Genomic DNA, 18951 nt, shown 5'->3' on the forward strand with positions numbered 1-18951 from the left:
AGGAAAATTCTTTGGCTAGGCTTCAGTTTGTCAGGGCCTTAAAAGTCAGTAGGTTTTAAGCACAGTAAATGAATGTGTTGCTGGAGCTGTTTTCACATTTGAGGCCAAAGACAAAGATGTATATGCTTCTGGAATGAAGTTTGACTAATAGACAAATACTATTAAATGTGTGCAGCTCAAGAAGGAAAGCTCTTGGCTGGTTTCTGGGAAGACTTCTCTACCTATGAATCTGAACTTTGTGCTTTCTCTTGCACTTACTGTCTTGTTGAATGTACATTTTAATCTATGCCTTCAGCCACCAGCCCTGCAGACATAAGGGAAAAGCCTGTACATACAATCAGGCAACAGGGAATGGAATTTGTGGACATGGAAACCACAATACTAAGGTTCTCCCTGTGAAGTCAAAGAAGATTTTTAGGGACTTTGGGATTTTATTCGGTGTGGGGTCATAAACCTTTCTCCAAACAGATTCCTACAGAAACTGAAAAAGAGACCAAGCCTGTCTTCATTATGACTCTGTCTGTTTCAGCATAGCTTACTGAGGAAGATGGGCCTTGCAGCCTCCCAAAAGGAGTGGAAAAAGTACTGTTAAAGACTTTAATAGCAGCCTCTGCATTTCTCTGTGATCAGGTTCCCCTCATTACCAAGGCACCCTGCATGGTATTTTCACTCATGCACGTATGTGTGTGCATGAGGTAGAGGAATTTGTTTGGATTTTTGTTTCCTTCTCCACTCTTTTGGAGGTCAACAACTCCAGAAGAAAACGATGTTTGCAGCAGCCTAGGAGTAACCTCAGTGAGCTTAACTGAACCCCTAAGTCAGGCCAGCTGGGACTCAAACCTGCAGATTCAGAAGACCTGTTGGGAATGACAGACCTTGTGGTCTGGTCCTTTAAGCCATCCATTTAGTCTCAAAAGTTCAAACAAGCATGCATCAGGGAAAGAAATAATTGCAGGAGAACTCCTGAGGTGGGACATCAGATAGAGGTGGGAAAGAAATCACAACAAGTTAAAAATATCTCCTCCAAAGCCAACCACAGGCCAGCAGCTCTGAAAAGCTGAGTTCCTCATCAGGGATTCTCACTATCACTTTTATTTCTTGCTTTTGACACCTGGTCTATCATGTCAGGAATTCTTCTGGCTGTTCAGCCTCCTGGCAGATGCAGTGTGCAGCAAATGCCTTCAAAATGCATCTGCCTCTGTCCTAGCAGGATGCAGTGAAATCCCGCTGTGATCAGGAATGGACAAGTTGAAGGATGGATAAAACAGATGCTGGGAGGATGAGGCTCAAACCTGTGTCGAGGAGACTTAAAAGACTGGCTCTAGCAGATAAAATATGTGCAACGAGTGGATCAGATAATGTCAGTTCAAATCTTATTCATCTCACCAGTAGCAGCTCGGCAAGTTTGTTGCTTTCACTTCTTTTACTATGTTTTGTTTGGGATGCCTGTCATTAACCTGCTTCCTGCTTTTCTCTGCATTTGTTTGTGCCTCACTTTGGCAGCTAGCCAGTGGAAAACAGGGCTTTAATTTCACCAACTGTAGATTGTGTCCCAGTTATTAAACCATAGTTATTGCTCTCATTCCAGAATTTTGTTTTAGACTTGTTTTGTTTTAAAAGTGCAGGGATTTTAACTCTCAGGTTGCCAGAAACCAAACTGACTTCCCAACCTCAGGTCCCCAGTTCAAGAGCAAGATGCTGCTTTGGAAATGGTCCTGGTCACTGTAGTCTGCACTAATGCTGTCTGTAGTGATGCTGCCTGGGGCTGAGTCTGCCATTCAGTATGCTGCTGAGCACGCCAGCTGTGACTTGAGGTGACATACTTGTCCAAGAGGTGAGAGGTACTTTCATATGTCAATGCCCTCTGGATGCTTTCTCAGTCAATGGGTGAGGTTCTATGACACCAAATAGGCATTCATACTTCTAAACCTTAACTCTAACTTGGAGTGGTTAAGTTGGCTGCTCAGCCTTTACATGTTGTATGGTCAGTGAAGAAAAACTCTGTTCCAGGAGACAGTTTAAGAGGAGACCTGAAGCCCCCATGCACAACTGTCTCTGCTTCTGAACTCTCAAGGAATACCTCAAAGACAAGCTATCTAAACTTCAGGGTTGTAAATGTTCCCCTCTCCTAAAGCAGAAACCAGTTTTGCAAACACAGACTCATGGTTCTGCATCTTGGAGTTTGAAAGAGGGTTTTAGGCATCTGTGTCCTTATTTAAAATAGCTCTTGTGACTGCTGGAGCATGGACCTACAGATAGGAGCAGCAGAGCTGAATAATCCACATTCAAAGTTGGGCTCGGTCCAAGTTACCACTGTGAAAATTCTGGTTGCACAGCTCAGGCAGAACACTGAAGCAGTGCTTGGGAAAGGGGTCTCATTTTGTAAGCTTCACCAGTATCCAGCAATGCCCTTCCTCACCTAGAGCTTGGGATGGAACAGGTCTGACACTAAAAGCAACACATAAAAATAGCGAATGGTTTTGTCTTGCTCACCACAAGATCTTCATGTAAACATAAAGAGATATGCTTTATCAGAGGGTATAGTCAGAGAAATATTCTTTTAATTGCCTGTTCCTTCAGTGAATATAATCCAAATTCTGTAATTATGCAGAAAACCATCTTCTCACCTCTGTTACTAGCAAAAAAACCCCATCAATCCATTGTGTTTCACCTAGTGACATCTCTTTTCTCCATGGAAGTGCTAAGATGGCTCATTCAGTCAAGAGATATTACTCAGAGGTTCACAATCCATCAACCTGGCATAGAGAAGATGGATGGCAGGTTCTTTTTAAAGACATGTTAGTTTACACAAGTACTCCAAGAACTGTATTTCAGAGCAACCCATTCAAAACCAGACAGGAATTGTAAGAGGCTAAAGTAGCCCTTCAATTTTCCATATCACAAAGTGTACCTAACATTTCTAGCAGAGCTGCTATCCTAATTAAAGCCTAGGGTGTTTTAAAGCACAGGCAGAAAAATACCATTATATGCTATTTCTAGGCTCCACTGAACATATCACAATTCCATGACAAAGAAGAGACACAGAGATATTAGGCCCCAGAAGTTGGATATGTTTAGGCTTTTACTTCCCCATTGAAATGGCTTCAATAAGAATGCAGGATGGAGGAAATCAGAACCTCCACAGATGTCATTTATGGGCCAGACAAAGGTTTTGGTCCCTACCTCTTATGAATTCCTTGGGTATTATAGGAAATGCTTGTATTTGCTTGCCTTTCACTTCCTATTCATTCTGAAGTTCACTTCTAAACTGGAACAAGCCAAGCCAAGGAATTATTGGTGTCCCTTCAACAGAGCGGATGTGGGAACCAGATGGTGCATAGCTCTTGGGCTGGCAGGGCACACAAAGTGGAATTTCAATGTCAATGAGCAGCTAAATGACTGAGGGCTCATCCACGCACACGGTTTATTCGCTGGTCTGAAGACATCTAAACTGAACTGTCACAAACACTTAGTGCAGAGCTGCTGCTGTGGCTTCGAGATAGCTGCACTTTCTGCATTCATACTTTAAGCAAATTTGAACGTAGACTGTCTTGAATCTGGCACTTGCACCTATTTTCTAGGTTATATTTTCATATCAAGTTATCAATTGTCCTCTAAACACCAGACCTGCCTTTCTTCAAGTATGATTTTTGTTACATTTGGGTTTTTGAACATCTTTTTCTCTTGCTAGTGCTAATAGTATTTTTGAAGCATATAAAACGTTGTCATATAGTTCCTGGTTATTTACTTTTTCCCTTTCAATCTCTTTACCCAAATGATTGGGTTCACAACAGCTTTCATCTTTGTGAAATCAGCCCCGTGTATGTGCATATGTGTGTGGTTTGGATGTAATTCCATTTGCATGTAGCAAGTGTAATCAAGCCTATGTCTTGCATCTAAACAGCTCTCTGACTTTCAATTCTGTGACTGAATTCTCTTTATCTGACAAGATGATGAGGTCTAGCACCATTTTCCCTCCTGTTGGATGAAACACTTATAAAATTAGGAAATTGTCATCTTCGTGTTTTAAAAAGAGGCAAGGATATTTTAGTTCTAGCAGCATGAGATCTCTTTTATATGCCATTCAGATTAAAGTCTGTTTCTTCCTAACTATAATAGAGAGATGTGCAAAGAAATCAAGTCACTCTCTGGCCTGCAATGAATAGCAGTCAGGACCTGATTTGGTCTTTATGTGTGAGAACATTGGTTCAGATCACTTGCTTCTGAGTTCTCAGAGACTCAGAAACATGCAGTGCCAGTTTTGACATAAGAATACAGCCCTCCCACTTTTTTTTGCCTGGTTTTGCTTCCAAAACAGGTTGTAACCAGTGCTTTTAACATTGCAGTCATGTAAATCTTCCCATCAGGTTTCAGTGACACCAAAGCAGGTCAAATTCACGCTCATTTGTGAGCAATTCCTATTCCTTCTTTACTACCCAGAATCTTCACATTGGCTACAGGGAATTAAAGAGCTTCTATTCCTTTAGTTCTCTTGGTACCTCAATTAATCTGGCTCTCAACATCTTGATTACCAAGGCACCCTGTGTGCTTTTTTCAATCATGTACACGTGTGTGCATGTGGGAGAGGAACTTGTTTGGATTATTGTTTGGGAATGACCAAATCAGCACGTCCTTGGACTACCTTTCTCTCATTTCTTGAGGGAGAATCTAAGCAAGGATCTCTCTTTTCTTTGACTTCTTTCTCTCCTCCCCTTCTTTATATATACACAATTTTCTTTTAATCTAAGCTATAAGTACATTTTCAGTCCTATGTAAATCCCTATTCCTTTCTCCTAATTGGATCATCAGAGATAATTTCCTACATAACAGCCTAAGAGACAAGAAACAACAGAACATTTCCAGTTAAGTGAAAATTAGTCTGTTTTCCTTCTCTTTGGGGTGCTCATTCTCATGACACTAGTCAAGTAGTAGGTCACCACATCCTTTGGGCGCTGCTGGTTACTGAATGTGTGTTAGGGCAATACTGGTTTCAGTACATTCATTTAAATACCATCAAATTCAGTTCCCTGGCTTCAGAATGGTCCCTCGTCACTACGTTCCCTTTGAGGATGAGCACATTGACTTCATCCACATACAGGCATGGCATCCATGCCGAGCCCAGCAAAAGGCAAGGTCCAGTCCCTAGCAAGGTGCTGACTCACCCAAGGGTTTTCAGTGACAGATCCTTTCCTTAAAACCCGGTGCTTTTAAAAGCAGATGAATAATGAACTTTAAGCCACATTTCTGCAGCTCAATGGTGACATCCAGTGACTGGCTCGGTTATTCCCAGGTGTGTATTCTGCAGGGGCAGGCCAGCCCTGTTTCTTGGCTCCGAGAGCGGCTCACATGCCTCTTGCAATTGCATCGTCTTCATACTGGAAAATGCTTTAAAACAAAATCCCTGTTTAGATTTGCATAATCACTTAATTGTAAGGTCTCACATCTCCTTTCTGCCCATTGAGCAGCACTCTGTACAGCAAGCAGTGTGTCCATAAGCTGGGCTCACAGTCCTAATATACCTGTTTTAAAGGGCTTAGCTCCGTTGATGAAGGAATTCCGGCCTTTTAGCCTGGATTTCATGAGCAGCAGCTGTTTGCCTTATTTGTGACCTGAAACGACCTGAAATCTTTTATAACTCAGGTCTGGAAATTATTCTTTGGCAGTTACACCATGCATGCCTGAGGATACAGGGGTTGGTGGTGCTCTCCTGGGTTACGTGGGAAGAGACACAGTGGGAGTAAAGGCAGAGAAAAGGAGTGACATGCTGGAAAGGAGCTGGAAAAAAAAAAGATAGAAAAGGAAAATAGAATGAATTATAGGGAATGGGGGGGTGGAATAAAAACAAACTTCTGGAGGCAAGCTAGAAAAAGTTGCAAAAAGAAACTGAAGGGAGAAGTGGAGATGAGGCAGAAGGAAGAGCTGTCCCCATCTCAGCAAGAAAATCGTGCCATCAAGGGATCTAAGTGCAGTGGAGGTGGCGTGTATTGAATATGCTCTGTCAGTGCAGCAGCACCCGGCTTTCCACGGTGATAAATGTCATATGTCTTTGCTGACACTTGATAAAGGTTCTGTCTATCAGCGGTGCCAGCCAGAGGGGCCAGCTGGCTTGAGCTTAACCTTCATCACGGCTCTTTCAAAGAGAAGTACCAGAATTCTCCTCTGTTCCACCACTCCTCCTTGGAGATGCTTCCCCTCTTCCCAGCCCATTGCCCCTGCTCACCTCAGTGCTTGCTGGAGCTCAGCTTAAGAAAAACCACAAGCAGCAGAAATAAAACTAATTTAGTCAACCAAGGAGAGACAGACTGGTGGTGGACTCATAGAATCATAGAATGGTTTGGGTTGGAAAGGAAGTTAAGATTATTTAGTTCCAACCCCTGCCATGAGCAGGCACACCTCACACAAAACCATGTCATCCAAGAATCCATACAACCTGGCCTTGAACACTGCCAAGGATGGAGCATTTACCATTTCTTTGGGCAATCTGTTCCAGCTCCTCACTACTCTCATAATAAACAACTTCTTCCTTGTATCTAACCTGGATTTCCCCAGTTTCAGTTTGAACCCATCACCCCTTGTCCCACCACTACAGTCCCTGATGAAGAGTCCCTCTCCAGCATCCTCATAGGCCCCTTCAGATACTGGAAGCAATCCAAGCCAGGCTCTCCAGTAGGAGGGAAGACATGGAAAAATCACAGGAAAATTAAAATAAGGGGGAGGTGGGATGGGGGTGGGTAAATAAGGCAAAAAAATGCATCATTCTCCCCTTTCAAACTAGTTTTGCAGTTAATGAGTCACTGTGCTAGCCAGTTCCAGTGTTAAGAGAAGCGTGCTGATTTACACTGAGAGGATGTAGCCTTGTCTGTCATGAGGGAAGAGGCACATGGTGACAGAGACACTGAAAGACCAGACCAATGGAAGTGTCATTATATACTTAGATATACTTAAATATACTTTGGATTCATCTCTGAGAGCGCTGGGAAGTAACTAGAGGCCAAACAGTTTTCATTGGAAGGCCAAAACATCCTTTATAAATGCAAACATGATAAGGCTTGTAGCCAGAACTAGGAAGTGCAGCCTGGCCACATTGTTAGCTACATTTTAAAGGTTAAACCAAAAAGGGAAGGTTATTTGTCTAAGGTGAAAAATCAGCAAAATGCCCAAGTACAAAAATAGGAAGCAGCTGGTCACCCTGCAATAAAAACAGGCAGAAAACATCTCAGTTGCACAACAAAATGAACAAATCCAAAGCACCTGGATTGCAGCTATTCAGGAAGTGAATTATTCAGCAAGGAGAAGAATAAATCACACATTAGCACATCAGGTTAATATGGCAGCAAATAACAGGAGAACAGGGTTATTTAGGATATAGATAAATTCTTGTCAAGAGAGGTCATTCTTTTTCCTCCCTCTGGCCTCAATGAGACAAACATACAGTCAGTTCTGAGTATCTCAGCATCAACAATGTATTGACAACTTGGATGGAACTCAAAGAACATCTTCAGTGATGATTTAGGGACTGGAAGGATTGATTTACAAGGAAAGATTTTATGATCTAAGTGAACAGATTCATCTCTGCTATAATTCCATTGATGACAAAGGGCCGAATCTTGCCCTCAATTACAACAGTGTAGATGTGGTGAAACTTCACTGGAGTAAAAATATGAGTTTATCATTAGGAAAATAAAACAAAAAAGGAGTATCTATTAGATTCCACACTTACCTCTGTGGAGAAGGAGTAGAAACCCCAGTGCTTGTGACAATCAAAATTAACCAAGATTATAGTACTGAATAATACTATACAGAGACCTGCAGTGACAAGGGAAATACGAATAACTAAGCGCTATTTCCCCATATTTTTATGATGATGGTGATGACTGCTACATGAAAAGAGGAATCCACATCTGAAATTAACATCCATTAACCCTTTTAAACACAACGTATTTTAATACATACAAAAACAGTGGGGGGGAAAATCCCTCTTTGGCAGAGCCAAAGAAAATGAAGAGAGCTTTTAAAGTATTTTAGGGATAAAGGAAAACCTAACAGTAGCATCAGCCTCTTACAAAATGTTATGGCTGGTGATGATAAAGCAGAGGTGACAAACTGTTAATAATGATGGGGAAAAGGGCAATTCTATTCAATAACAGTTTATAGACTGCAGCGTAAAGAGACGGCTCTGAGGAAAGGCTTTAGAGGAAGCCTGAAGTAAGCTTCAGGTTGATTTGTATTTTGAAGTATGAAGATGATCTAGTCCTCACTACTGGAATCACAGAATTTTAACAATAGGTTGTATACTGTAGTGGGGAAGAACTATTACCCCTTCACTTCTATCTCCAAGACAAAACTAATGTCTGTAACAGGAAAAAGCTGGTGATTTAGGAAGAAGGGAGGGGATCTGAACAGGTTTCAGAGGTTTTTATGTCCTGGTTTAGAAATAAATCCAGGCAGTTAATGTGCACAGAGTGTGGGGGAAGCCAGGCATAGAAGCAGCCATGTCCATCAGCACACAGATCTGGAAGGTAAGAAAGAGGGCTCAAAATCCAAGCAAAAAGCACATTGCCTTAGAGTAGCTCTGTGTATGAGTATCACATCTGACTGCAAGGGCAGGACCTCTTGTAGGGAGCGAAACCAAAAGTACTAAATGCACAGTGCTGTAGATGCATGAGCTATTGTTCCTCCCTATCCCACCAAATTCTCCATGAATGTAAAACAGGGCTAGGAACGGTTACGGGGACCCCCTTGTCCTAGCCAGGGGCTGCAAAGTAGCATTGATACAAAGAAGTTCTAACAAAAATGTGTGGTAACTGAAAAAGGAAATCTTTTAAGGAAGAATGGAATGAAAACGGAAGGGAGGGATGAAAAGACCACGCTTACAGGGCATGAAGATACGAACAGAGCAAGGATAAATCTGCTACAAGGCACATAAAAACCAAGAAGTTGATTTTGCTGTGACACCAACCTTTGGACTGAAGACTACTCATGGTCAGGAAGGTAAGAGCTCATTTAAGTTCACCAACTATTACAGATCAGTCTGGATACTAAAAACCTACATTAAGAAACAGTTTGGAAGATACCATGTAAATGCTGACAAGAGTAATAAATAGTATGAGACAGGTAGCAGGATGATGTGATATCAATGTCACATTAAATAAAATACTATATGGGATTACTAGTTACTCTGGAAGGATAATTTATCCTGACAGAAATACAGTGAAAATAATGGAAGAGCTAATAGTGGATCCAATTAATAAAGAATTAAGGGATAAGAATAGAATTAATGACTGTCAACATGATTTTATGGAAAATAGCTTTTATCAAATAAACCTGATTTAGTTATTTGGGGAGATTCCAAGTTTGACTGATAATCACATTGATGGACTTGGCTTTAGCAAAGCCTTTGACTCAATATTGTAAAATGTTTTGATTTTAAAAGTTAGAGCTACACTAACACAAAATACACTAAACAGATTAAAAGCTGACTAACTTGGTGAGTTCAGAAAGCACTAATTAACGGGGCTTTATCATTTTTGCCTTTGGGAGTTGCAGTAGATAAACATATCTCTAAGTCAGTACTATGCAAGACTTCTAGCAAAGAAACCCAAATTAATATACAATCACTGTTGCTAAAATTTTATATAATTGCTAAAATGAATTGTTGCTAAAATCAATATAAAAAACACTGTTGCACTTTGTCAGTACAACAAAGTTTTATAGAGCAGTGAAGCTTGAGTACACGATGCTTTTCTGGTGTCCATATGCAGATGCGACATTGGAGGAGAGGAGATATGAAAGGGTCTGGAGCACATAATCCAGATACTCCAAATCCCCTTTTCTTCTTTTTTTCATGGATCCAATGCACTGTTGGAGGTGATTGCCTGAATCCTAGATCATCTGAAGCCTCTCTTTGCTCCCATGCGATCTTCTACTGCCTGCCCTTAGATCCAAAGGCCCTGGATTAAATCCATGCCATCTGCAGCCAGCCACTTCCTTGCAGTCACCCTGCCAGTGACTGTGTTTAACACATCACCTTTTAGCTTTGGTATGTGCTATTAAAACTTGAAGCTTTCTCCTTATGTTCTTCAGCTGCAGAACTAGTTTCAGATCACACCCTAAATAACTCTCCACACTCAAACAACAGAAACAGGCTGTTATTTTCCTCTGACAAATAGAGACCTTTATGAGGCTGGTTTTTTCTACCGATCTCCTTTGTCATCCTGATAGATCTCTGTCAGATTCTGTAATAAATGAAATCCAGAAGAAAAACAAGCACTTAGATTTCCCCCCTTCCTCTCTGCTTCCCCACCCACAAATAAGTGCTATGCTTTTAGTGCACTTAGTGTTCTCAGATTATGTTAAAATATACCAAACATACACTGTTCTAGTCTTTCATGAAAACTTTAAATTGCTATTTCTGGGCTCAATTCAAGCCTTGCCTCATTCTGTGATAAAAGGACTTAAAAGCACTGTTCTAGAATAGAATAAGGTTTGGGTTTTTTATAGCGTCTTTCATGTTCACAGTATCCCAAAGGGCTTTACAAAGCACTGATGTAGATACTGGAAGTACAGTAAGCGTAGGCAAATGCAGCATCCATTATGTGCTTGGGGATGGCTGATGCACCTAGCACCTTTCCTTACATAACAGCAATGGGTTTGAAAGGGATTGGAGCATTGGTTGGACATCATCATTACTGTAATGGGCCGCAGGGATGTCTGGGAGTCTGAAATAGTAGGTGGAGAGAAGCAGGAGAGACAGGGAAGTGTGGTATGTATGCAAGGGGAGATGCAGGTGCATTGCTGGAAGCTGTGCAAGCAGGCAATGGCTCTAACTTGCTGAGGGAGATTACACCTCCCCATCACATGTGGGGGAAACCTGGAGAGAAATGAATGTCTGGGATGGTGGAGGCATAAACATCCTCTGTGTTTGAACATGCTTGCTAGATGCACAGTGAGAAGCCAGAGAGTGTGTACAGGATAGCGTGGTGATGTGCTTGAGCTGCCTGTTTGTGCTGAGGACAGGGAGTAAAGCATGGGAGAGGCTGTAACAAGGTGGAAAGACCACACAGAGGGCACCACTGTGGAAGGAGACAATGCACATTCATGGCTGAACTAAATACATGTTTTGCATGTATTTGAGTGAGAGAAGGGGTGAGAAACTGCTTACACCTTGTGTGCAAGGTAAAGGATTGACGTGCAAAGATACTTATTCTTTGGAGAGCAGAAAGCTTTCAAAGGAAAACAAAAGAAAGGACTTTATGAGGTATGGTGAAAGAGTAGAGGTGTGTTGGGAGAAGATTGTACAGCAGGGAAGAAGAGGTGAGGTTGTCAGGGGTCACAAACATCACACAGCACCAGGACACTGCATGAAGAGGGGTACACCTCTGCCTGTGTGCCCTCCTCTGAACAAGGCAAAACAAGGGAACTGCTTCTCAGAGAGTATGTGGGGTGAAAGGAAAGGTTTTGCTTGAAAGCGACTATAGGTTTTCTTGATGTTGGCATCAGGCTGATTCAAAAAGAACACCTATCACTTCACTTCCATTTAGTTTTCTGTTCCTTTCAAAATCTGGCTTTTTAGGGACTCAGCATTAAAAATAAATGAGAATTTCCTGCTAAAGAGTGAACTTTTTCAGTGCAACATAAGGCATGCATTTAAATGTAGGGTATTTTTAAAGGCGTAAACACCCAAAGGAAGTTAGCTACTCTGGTAGAAGTGGACTTCTGTTTTAATGTCAGTTTTGTCATTAGACAAGTTGGGAAAACCCAAAAGCAAACCAAACCCCACTCTTTAAACAAAACCAGAAGAATAAATGTAAGATACTGCCTCTTCTCTCTCTTTCCTGAAGAAATATGGTCCAAAGTCATGTTATGTGGCAACGAGGACTAAGAAGTATTGAGTCAGAGATTATAAATGGCAACTTACTGCAATGACATGGACATTAGCACAGAAGTCAGGAAAAGACTTCTGCAGGAGGCAGAGAGACCATTATAGCTTTTCATGGGCAGATAAAAAGCTGATTTCAGATGAGAAGTGAGAGGGGCTCTTCTATTTTAGCCTGCTATAACTCAACTGAGCTAACTGATAAATCTTTCCTATGTAGATACAGATATTAGCAATGCCTATTACACAAATGCCTTAGAAAATAATGTCACACTTCTATCACACATACTGATGTTACTCCTTCCCTAGCTCCTCAGCAGCATTTGTTTTTGAGCAGAAGCCTGTGATAGAAATTTGGATTTGTGAGGCTTACAGAACCTGTGCGTCTTGTGACATATAACAATGTCCAGATGTTCAGTTTGCTTCAGGCTGTTTTCTTTACTCTCAGTTATCATATGAATTATAAGGAAGTGTTTCCTGAAGTCCAGAGAAAGACAAGTGTCTGAAATGCTGCTTGAGCCCTCCCTAATGCATCCTCCTCATGGCTGCTTGGGAGAGAAGCAATACCGAGTCCCTTACCAGAGACAATTACACAGGTCACACAGGGCAACTTCTGCTTGACACCTTATCAAAGATAGGGTGTTAAAATACTCAGTTAAAGGAGGTTTCAGCAAGTAAAGCCACTGACACTTTATCACTTTGCATCAGCCATGGATCAGACCAGCCTACTGCTCCTGGGCTACAGGTATTGTCCTGCAGCAAAGCAAGACCTGCACCGCCTGCCTTTCTTCACTATCAGGTGTACATCACAGTCTTTTCTACAGTGACCAGCTATAGAGTAAGTGGGTTGCTCATGCTTTGCATGTGCATGGGATGACAGCAAAGGAAACTGCTAAGCAAGAGAAAAAGATTAAACAGTAGGGAAACAGCAACGTTCCTATCTAAAAGAACTGGAGGACAGAAAATAGATAAGCCATAAAAGCAAGGAAATGTCTCCAGACTAAAGTAAATAGTAAGCTTTAAAAATCTACCTCTGAGAGATTATGTAGGTGGAACTTTACAAAAGAAATCTCTGGGGTTTACCCCAGTGTGAGCTGTTGCTTTAAATCATTTGCCAGGCACTTGAGAGTTTAATATCAGCTTTTGATACGGTATTTTTCTAAAGTGATTTTGGAGATTATATACAGGGAAAAGGTAAAAATAAACCTGAGTGTGAGGGTTTTGTTGCAAAACCAGTTTTAAAGCCTGATGGAAAAGTCATGAATGTCTTGTTTAAGAATGAAGCCCTGGCAGTATAAGATACCATTTCTCAGCTTGAAAAGTTTTCAGTGAACTGTCTAAAATACCAGTGTGCCAATATTGAGACAGGCAGATGGAAAGGAGCTGATAAGCCATAGACAAAGGAAATGTCTTTAAACATCCTTTCAAAGAGAGACTGTTTTAATAAGCAAAGCACTGAGATGGGCTTGGATGAAAGTACTGAACCAAATAGCCATTGGAAAATGCAAAGGGGCTGTTTCATAAACATGAAGATGTTGATATTTGTTCAAATTTCCTTAAAACAAATATGCATGACAGACTAGTGTGCAAAGATAGGAAAAAGTCAAAATTAAGTTCCATGATGATAAGAGATCTAGTAATGCAGCTTTCCTGAATGACTGGTTAGAATAAATCCCAGCTTTTCCACATTTCTAGAGCCAAAAAGAACACATCGTGACAGTTTTCTCCCCAGATGAGTCAGTCTCCCCACAAAACATGAACAAAACCTCCAACACATATTTTTGAGCATTTATGGACCTTCTGTAAGCAGAGATCTCATTACGGAACTACACTTGTTTTGAGTGGTTCAAATCAGTCCCTGTTGTATTTGCGCAAACCCCTGTAGATGATATGTGCAGCAAGAGGGAACTAATGCAACTCCATTCACATTACTTAAATGTCAGTAATCTATGCTGGCTGTTTATTCCTACATTGTCCTAAATTTATAGATTTTCACTATGTGCTTTAGATTTCTCCTACAACAGCTGTAAAATGAAACTTAAGGAGATTCAGACTGAGATCTGGGAACAGCACAAAATTTGTGGCATTTGCAAAGCTCACAAAAGCCCATTTCCCTCCAGGTTATGCCTTTGAAATGGGCTGAAGTCTCGGAAAAGAGACACTTTTATTAGAAACACTCTTAGTTTGAGCAGTCAAACTAAGAAACACTCTGAATTCTAACGTAAACTATAGTGGAAAGAACTATGCCAGAACCAATAATGTACAGAGAGTATCTTCATACCCAGTTCTTCCCTCCTGTGCCCTCCCTGCCTGCTCTGTGCTCCACTAGCTGCCCCTCAAAATAAAGTAATAAAAATTCAAATGAGATTTCAGGAAAGTATACCTGTGAAAGGGAGACATCTCCTGTCACTTTAATAACATACCAGGTTAATAATATTAAATTACCAGAGGCCAAGGAAATGTCACTGGAAATATTTAAGGCTCCCCACTAGAGAGTGATGAGACTTTCAAGTAGCTGGGAGAGAATCAGCATGGGATAGCAAGGACTGGCAAGGCTGATCCTGACCCATTAGGAAAAGGCATTTTGCACAGGTTGGCTTCTCATTTAAGGAACATATATTAAGAAAATAGAAGCTTTTCTAATCCTGGAAGTTAAATTTATGCTGGTGAAATGGGGCAGGAGAGCTCTGCAGAAAACAGCCCTCAGATTATTGACCAAGTCAGCAGATGATAGACTATACACAATGAATGTTCGGCTTTTTTTCCCCACATACATTACTTCGCACTTAACAGCATTGAATTACATCTGTGATTTTATCACTGAATCACTCTGGATCTCAGCAGTCTTCTGCGATTCTCTATACTCAGCTTCAAATTTGACTATGCTCAGTTATTTTGTGTCTTCCACTAACCTCATTTTGCTATGTATCCCCTTTTCCAGCCCATTTTGAATATGGTGAATATGTTTGCAAATGTCCTTGTAAGCAGTTAACAGGAAAACTTCCTGTCTTACCATTGACTTATAAATTCTTTAAGAGTGGGTCCAGTTTCCAACCTTTCACTTTGCCAAGAGATTTAGTTCCTCTGTTAATATAGTGAATACATGACCATTATCATGCCCATTTGAACTGACCATTGTGTTTGTTTGGGTTTGGACCATACCTTGATCCACATGGGCATTTTACTGAGGCAACCAACCTTAAAACAAACCTACCAAGCAAAAACACAGACATCTCTCCTAAAGACAGCTGGGCAGCATGAGTTTAAGGCTGCCTGGGATTGCCAGAATGATACAAAGGTTTTTGTCAGAGCTGTGGGATTTGTGTCATTTAAAAAAGAAATATACAATTTCTCTTTATTTTTATTGATCCACAGGTAGAAGTGGCCTGTGTGAAAGCAGTCCTTAGCTCAAGAAAAGTCTTCTCTGGAGTTGTTCTGATTTATACCAGCTAAAGGTAAAAGCCTCTTCAGCTGGGGGATAATCCACATTTGTGCGGTTCTTGAGTCTGCTGGACAAATAATTCAGGAAGAAAGGGAGTGAAGCGGGTCTGCAATTTGAAGGACTCTTAAAGCTCCTGCTGCTCACAGCTCTGCTTCTCTTTCCATCAGGAGGAAGCCTCAAGCACAAATATTACTTGTTCAGCCTGTAAATTGTCAGAGAAAATGTAGAGCAGGAAAACCCTCATCCTCATAAAGCACACAATCTCAATTCGCTCTGTAAATACAACTTGTGCCTGGTGCAGTAACAAACCACCAGTACATTAAAAAGGCAGTCACTGCTCTCTCCATAACTGAAAGATAAGGATGAAGAGAAAGTAGATTGTGACAAATGTGAGGTTTCAAGGCCTGAAACTGAGAGCTTCCAGCCCATGTTGAACCTTCCTTGACAGGCAGTCATGCAGAGGTGTGCATGAAACACCTCTGAGCTCAGTGGAAAGCAGGCTCCACACGAGAAGGAAAACTGGAAGAAGCAACACCATCCTTAAAACAATCTCTGGAGCTGATGCCACAGTCCCCATCAACAGGTCTTGCTGCTGCACGTATTATTAGAAACTAAACCAGACAGAATCGGTGAACACACAGACACATCATTCTTGAGAAAAGTCAAATCAGATCTTGTAGAGGGAAGGCCTGTCTCACAGATCATTCTGGGGTCTCCTAAGTTATTAAGAAATGAATCAATAAGGATTATGTAGTCAATGCAGTGCTCACGAATTAAAACCCAAAACCAGCCTCTCATGGTAACTTCCAAAAGCTTGTAAAGAATTTATAACTTATTGGTAAGACAAGAAAAGTTTTCCTGTTAACCACCTACAAGGACAGTAGCAAACATATTCATATTCAAAAAGGGCTGGAAAAGGGGATTCATAACGAAATGAAGTTACTGGAAGAAACAAATAACTGAGCATAGTTGAATTTGAAGCTGACTACAGAGAATCACAGAAGACTATTGAGATTCAGAGTGATTCAGTGATAAAATGACAGCTGAAATTCAATGCTGTTAAGTGCTAAGTAATGTACATGGGGAAATAAGCTCAACAGTATTTCCAGTCAGGAATGGGATGCTGGAGTCATTGTGTACACTTCTATAAAAACGTTAGTTTAGTGCTCAGAAATGCTCAGAAAGGCAAATAAAATAGCAGGAACTGCTGCTGTATCAGAGAGGAAAACATGCAGCACAGCTGTGCCACTGTATAAATCTACAGTTCACCTGAAGCTCCAATTTGCATGTAATTCCAGTCTCCCCATCTCAGGGGAAAAAAAAAAAAGGTAACTAAAAATGGAAAACGTGCAGAGAAAAGGAGCAAAGATCAAAGGCTTGATGTGCAAGGAAAACCTTACTAATCGCAGGCTCAGGAAAGAGAGAAATCAGGAGTTTAGAAGAGAATCTTGTGAAGGTGTGGGTAGAAAAAAGAGAGAGCAGAAAGGACCCTGGACTGTCTTATATCAGAATAACCTATGGGCAAACTACATAGTCATTGTGCAAGTGGTTTCAAATAAATGAAACAGGCCCCTTTTCAAACCACACACAGTTCAGTCCCTACCTCAGGATGCTATGGGAGGTCTCATAACTTCAAAAAGGGAGCAAGGGTATGTGCATCTGGAAGTTTGGTGGGTTTTTTAAACAGCACCGGCTGTCAGAACCTGGTAGGGCATTCCATGAAGCAAGATGCAATGACATGAGCAAATTTAGATTAGCTATTAGGAAGAAGTTCATCCCTGTGAGGGTGCTGAGGCGCTGGCACAGGGTGCCCAGAGAAGCTGTGGCTGCCCCATCCCTGGCAGTGTTCAAGGCCAGATTGGACACAGGGACTTGGAGTAACCTCCTCTAGTGGAAGGTGTCCCTGCCTGTGGCAAGGGGTTGGAAATGGATGAGCTTTAAGGTCCCCTCCAGCCCAAACCATTCTACAATTCACTCCTCTCCTCATGGAAAGCTTTGATCTGACCAGGCTTGATGGTGTGTGGGGCCACCAGTCCCTCCCTCAAAGGAGTTAAAAAGGAGGAATTACTACTTTCAGCTGTATTCCTACAAGGCAAAGTCACATTCTCAATCCCTCTCTCAGACCATATATATTTAGCCCTTTTGGGAGCTATAAAGCAACTATACAGTAGAGTCAGATCACACAGGGTCCAATCCATCCATTCAAGGATGGTCTCAGTAGTCCAGAGGAATAGTGGCTCTGTGTCCCCACCTCTGCCACATAACAGAGGACATGAAGTACCAAGCAAGCTTATAGCAGAAAGAGACTACAGCCACTTAGCTCTCCACCATACTCTGCTTTCCAGGAAATACCACACCTTGCCACAAACCTAGCAATAAAGCAATCCTTGTTTATGTCACCTAAACACCTAAATCAGGTTTTGTACCAATTGGTTCTTTATGTCTGACACAGAAGTGACCCGCTTTCATTCTCCACAAAATGCCACCAACACCCGTCACTGTTCTGGTCCACAACTGATCAGGCCTAAATCAGTCTCACTCCCTCAGATCAACAGTCATTGGCCAGTTTATACCAGATCAGAAGCTAGATCAAGAACAGTAGTGCTGGAGATTTCCTGAAAAGGGCTGGAGTTTTTCACTGCATCTGAGGACTGCAGAACAAGATCAAGTGGGTTTCATGTTCATCAAAAGAGGACAAATAAGGTTTAGTTCAGTGCAATACAGACGTTTCTTCTAGTGAAAGAGAAAAAAAAAAACTCTACTGGCTTTTGTTTATTTGATGTTTCCCCTCCTTACATTGCCCCAGAAGAGAAAATAAGCTGATAAATTCTATATTAGCACTAACGCGTGTATCCAACAATACTGACGTGTTTGCAGTTGAATTTTTAGTTCATTCTATTTTCCATCTCACAATGAAATTCAGTTCAATTGAAAGATTCAATAGTAATTGGAAATAGGCTCTGGCAATTGCATAATCTTGTTCTCAAAGACCCAGAAATTAACAAACAAACAAACAGAACACGCACAAAACTAAAGTAACCACATTCTGTAAAGATGTAATAAGTCAATTAAATTCGTGCACAAAGTGATTCTTGGCTGATGGGAGAACACAAAGAGAGAGGTCAGATCCTGTTTTCAAAAAGGAACCTTATGAAAAGGGAAGAAAATGGAAATGTCACTATTGAACATTATGATGAGAGATGAAAGGAGTCTCATCCAAAAAAGCTCCAAGGGGGTGAAATGTAAATTGCTCGGATAGGAAGCAAATGAAAGGAGATGTGATAAGGTCAGCGATGAGTAAACATGGGGGAGAGCTGCAACTCAGGTTCAGGTGGTAACAGTAATAAATATTAAAAGGCCTGGATGTGCAGCAGGTAAAAATCATCAGTTTCATCATCTTCAGTGGGGCTGCAGAGATTCACACCCACTGAGTCTTGTCCTACAATAGCACTCAGTATTTAGGCAGCTCTTTCATCTATTGATATTGTGCACAAACTATTATCTTCACTCACATGCTGAGAAAGGGAGGGGGGTACAAAGGCCTGCAGGATTTTCATTTTTCTTCCTAATTGCAGTTGTGCATTTTGGTTGGTCGGGGATGCAAGGCTAGAGCCAAGTCATCTCCAAATGAAAC

At 41.3% G+C, this 18951-nt stretch overlaps 1 long non-coding RNA gene across 1 annotated transcript in view; it reads left to right on the top strand.

Moving 5' to 3' along the window:
- LOC133211734 (uncharacterized) overlaps positions 1–15759 on the top strand; it is a 30482-nt gene extending 14723 nt beyond the window's left edge. Inside the window, exon 3 of the long non-coding RNA XR_009725275.1 lies at positions 15251–15759. This is a non-coding gene — a long non-coding RNA (uncharacterized LOC133211734). The remainder of the gene's footprint in view (positions 1–15250) is intronic.
- The last annotated feature ends 3192 nt before the right edge of the window (positions 15760–18951 follow it).

The sequence above is a fragment of the Neopsephotus bourkii genome, unplaced genomic scaffold (genome assembly GCF_033783945.1).
Source record: "Neopsephotus bourkii isolate Nb327-2 ecotype Australia unplaced genomic scaffold, CSIRO-AGI_Nbou_v1 NB_659, whole genome shotgun sequence".
Taxonomy (NCBI): Eukaryota; Metazoa; Chordata; class Aves; order Psittaciformes; family Psittacidae; genus Neopsephotus; species Neopsephotus bourkii.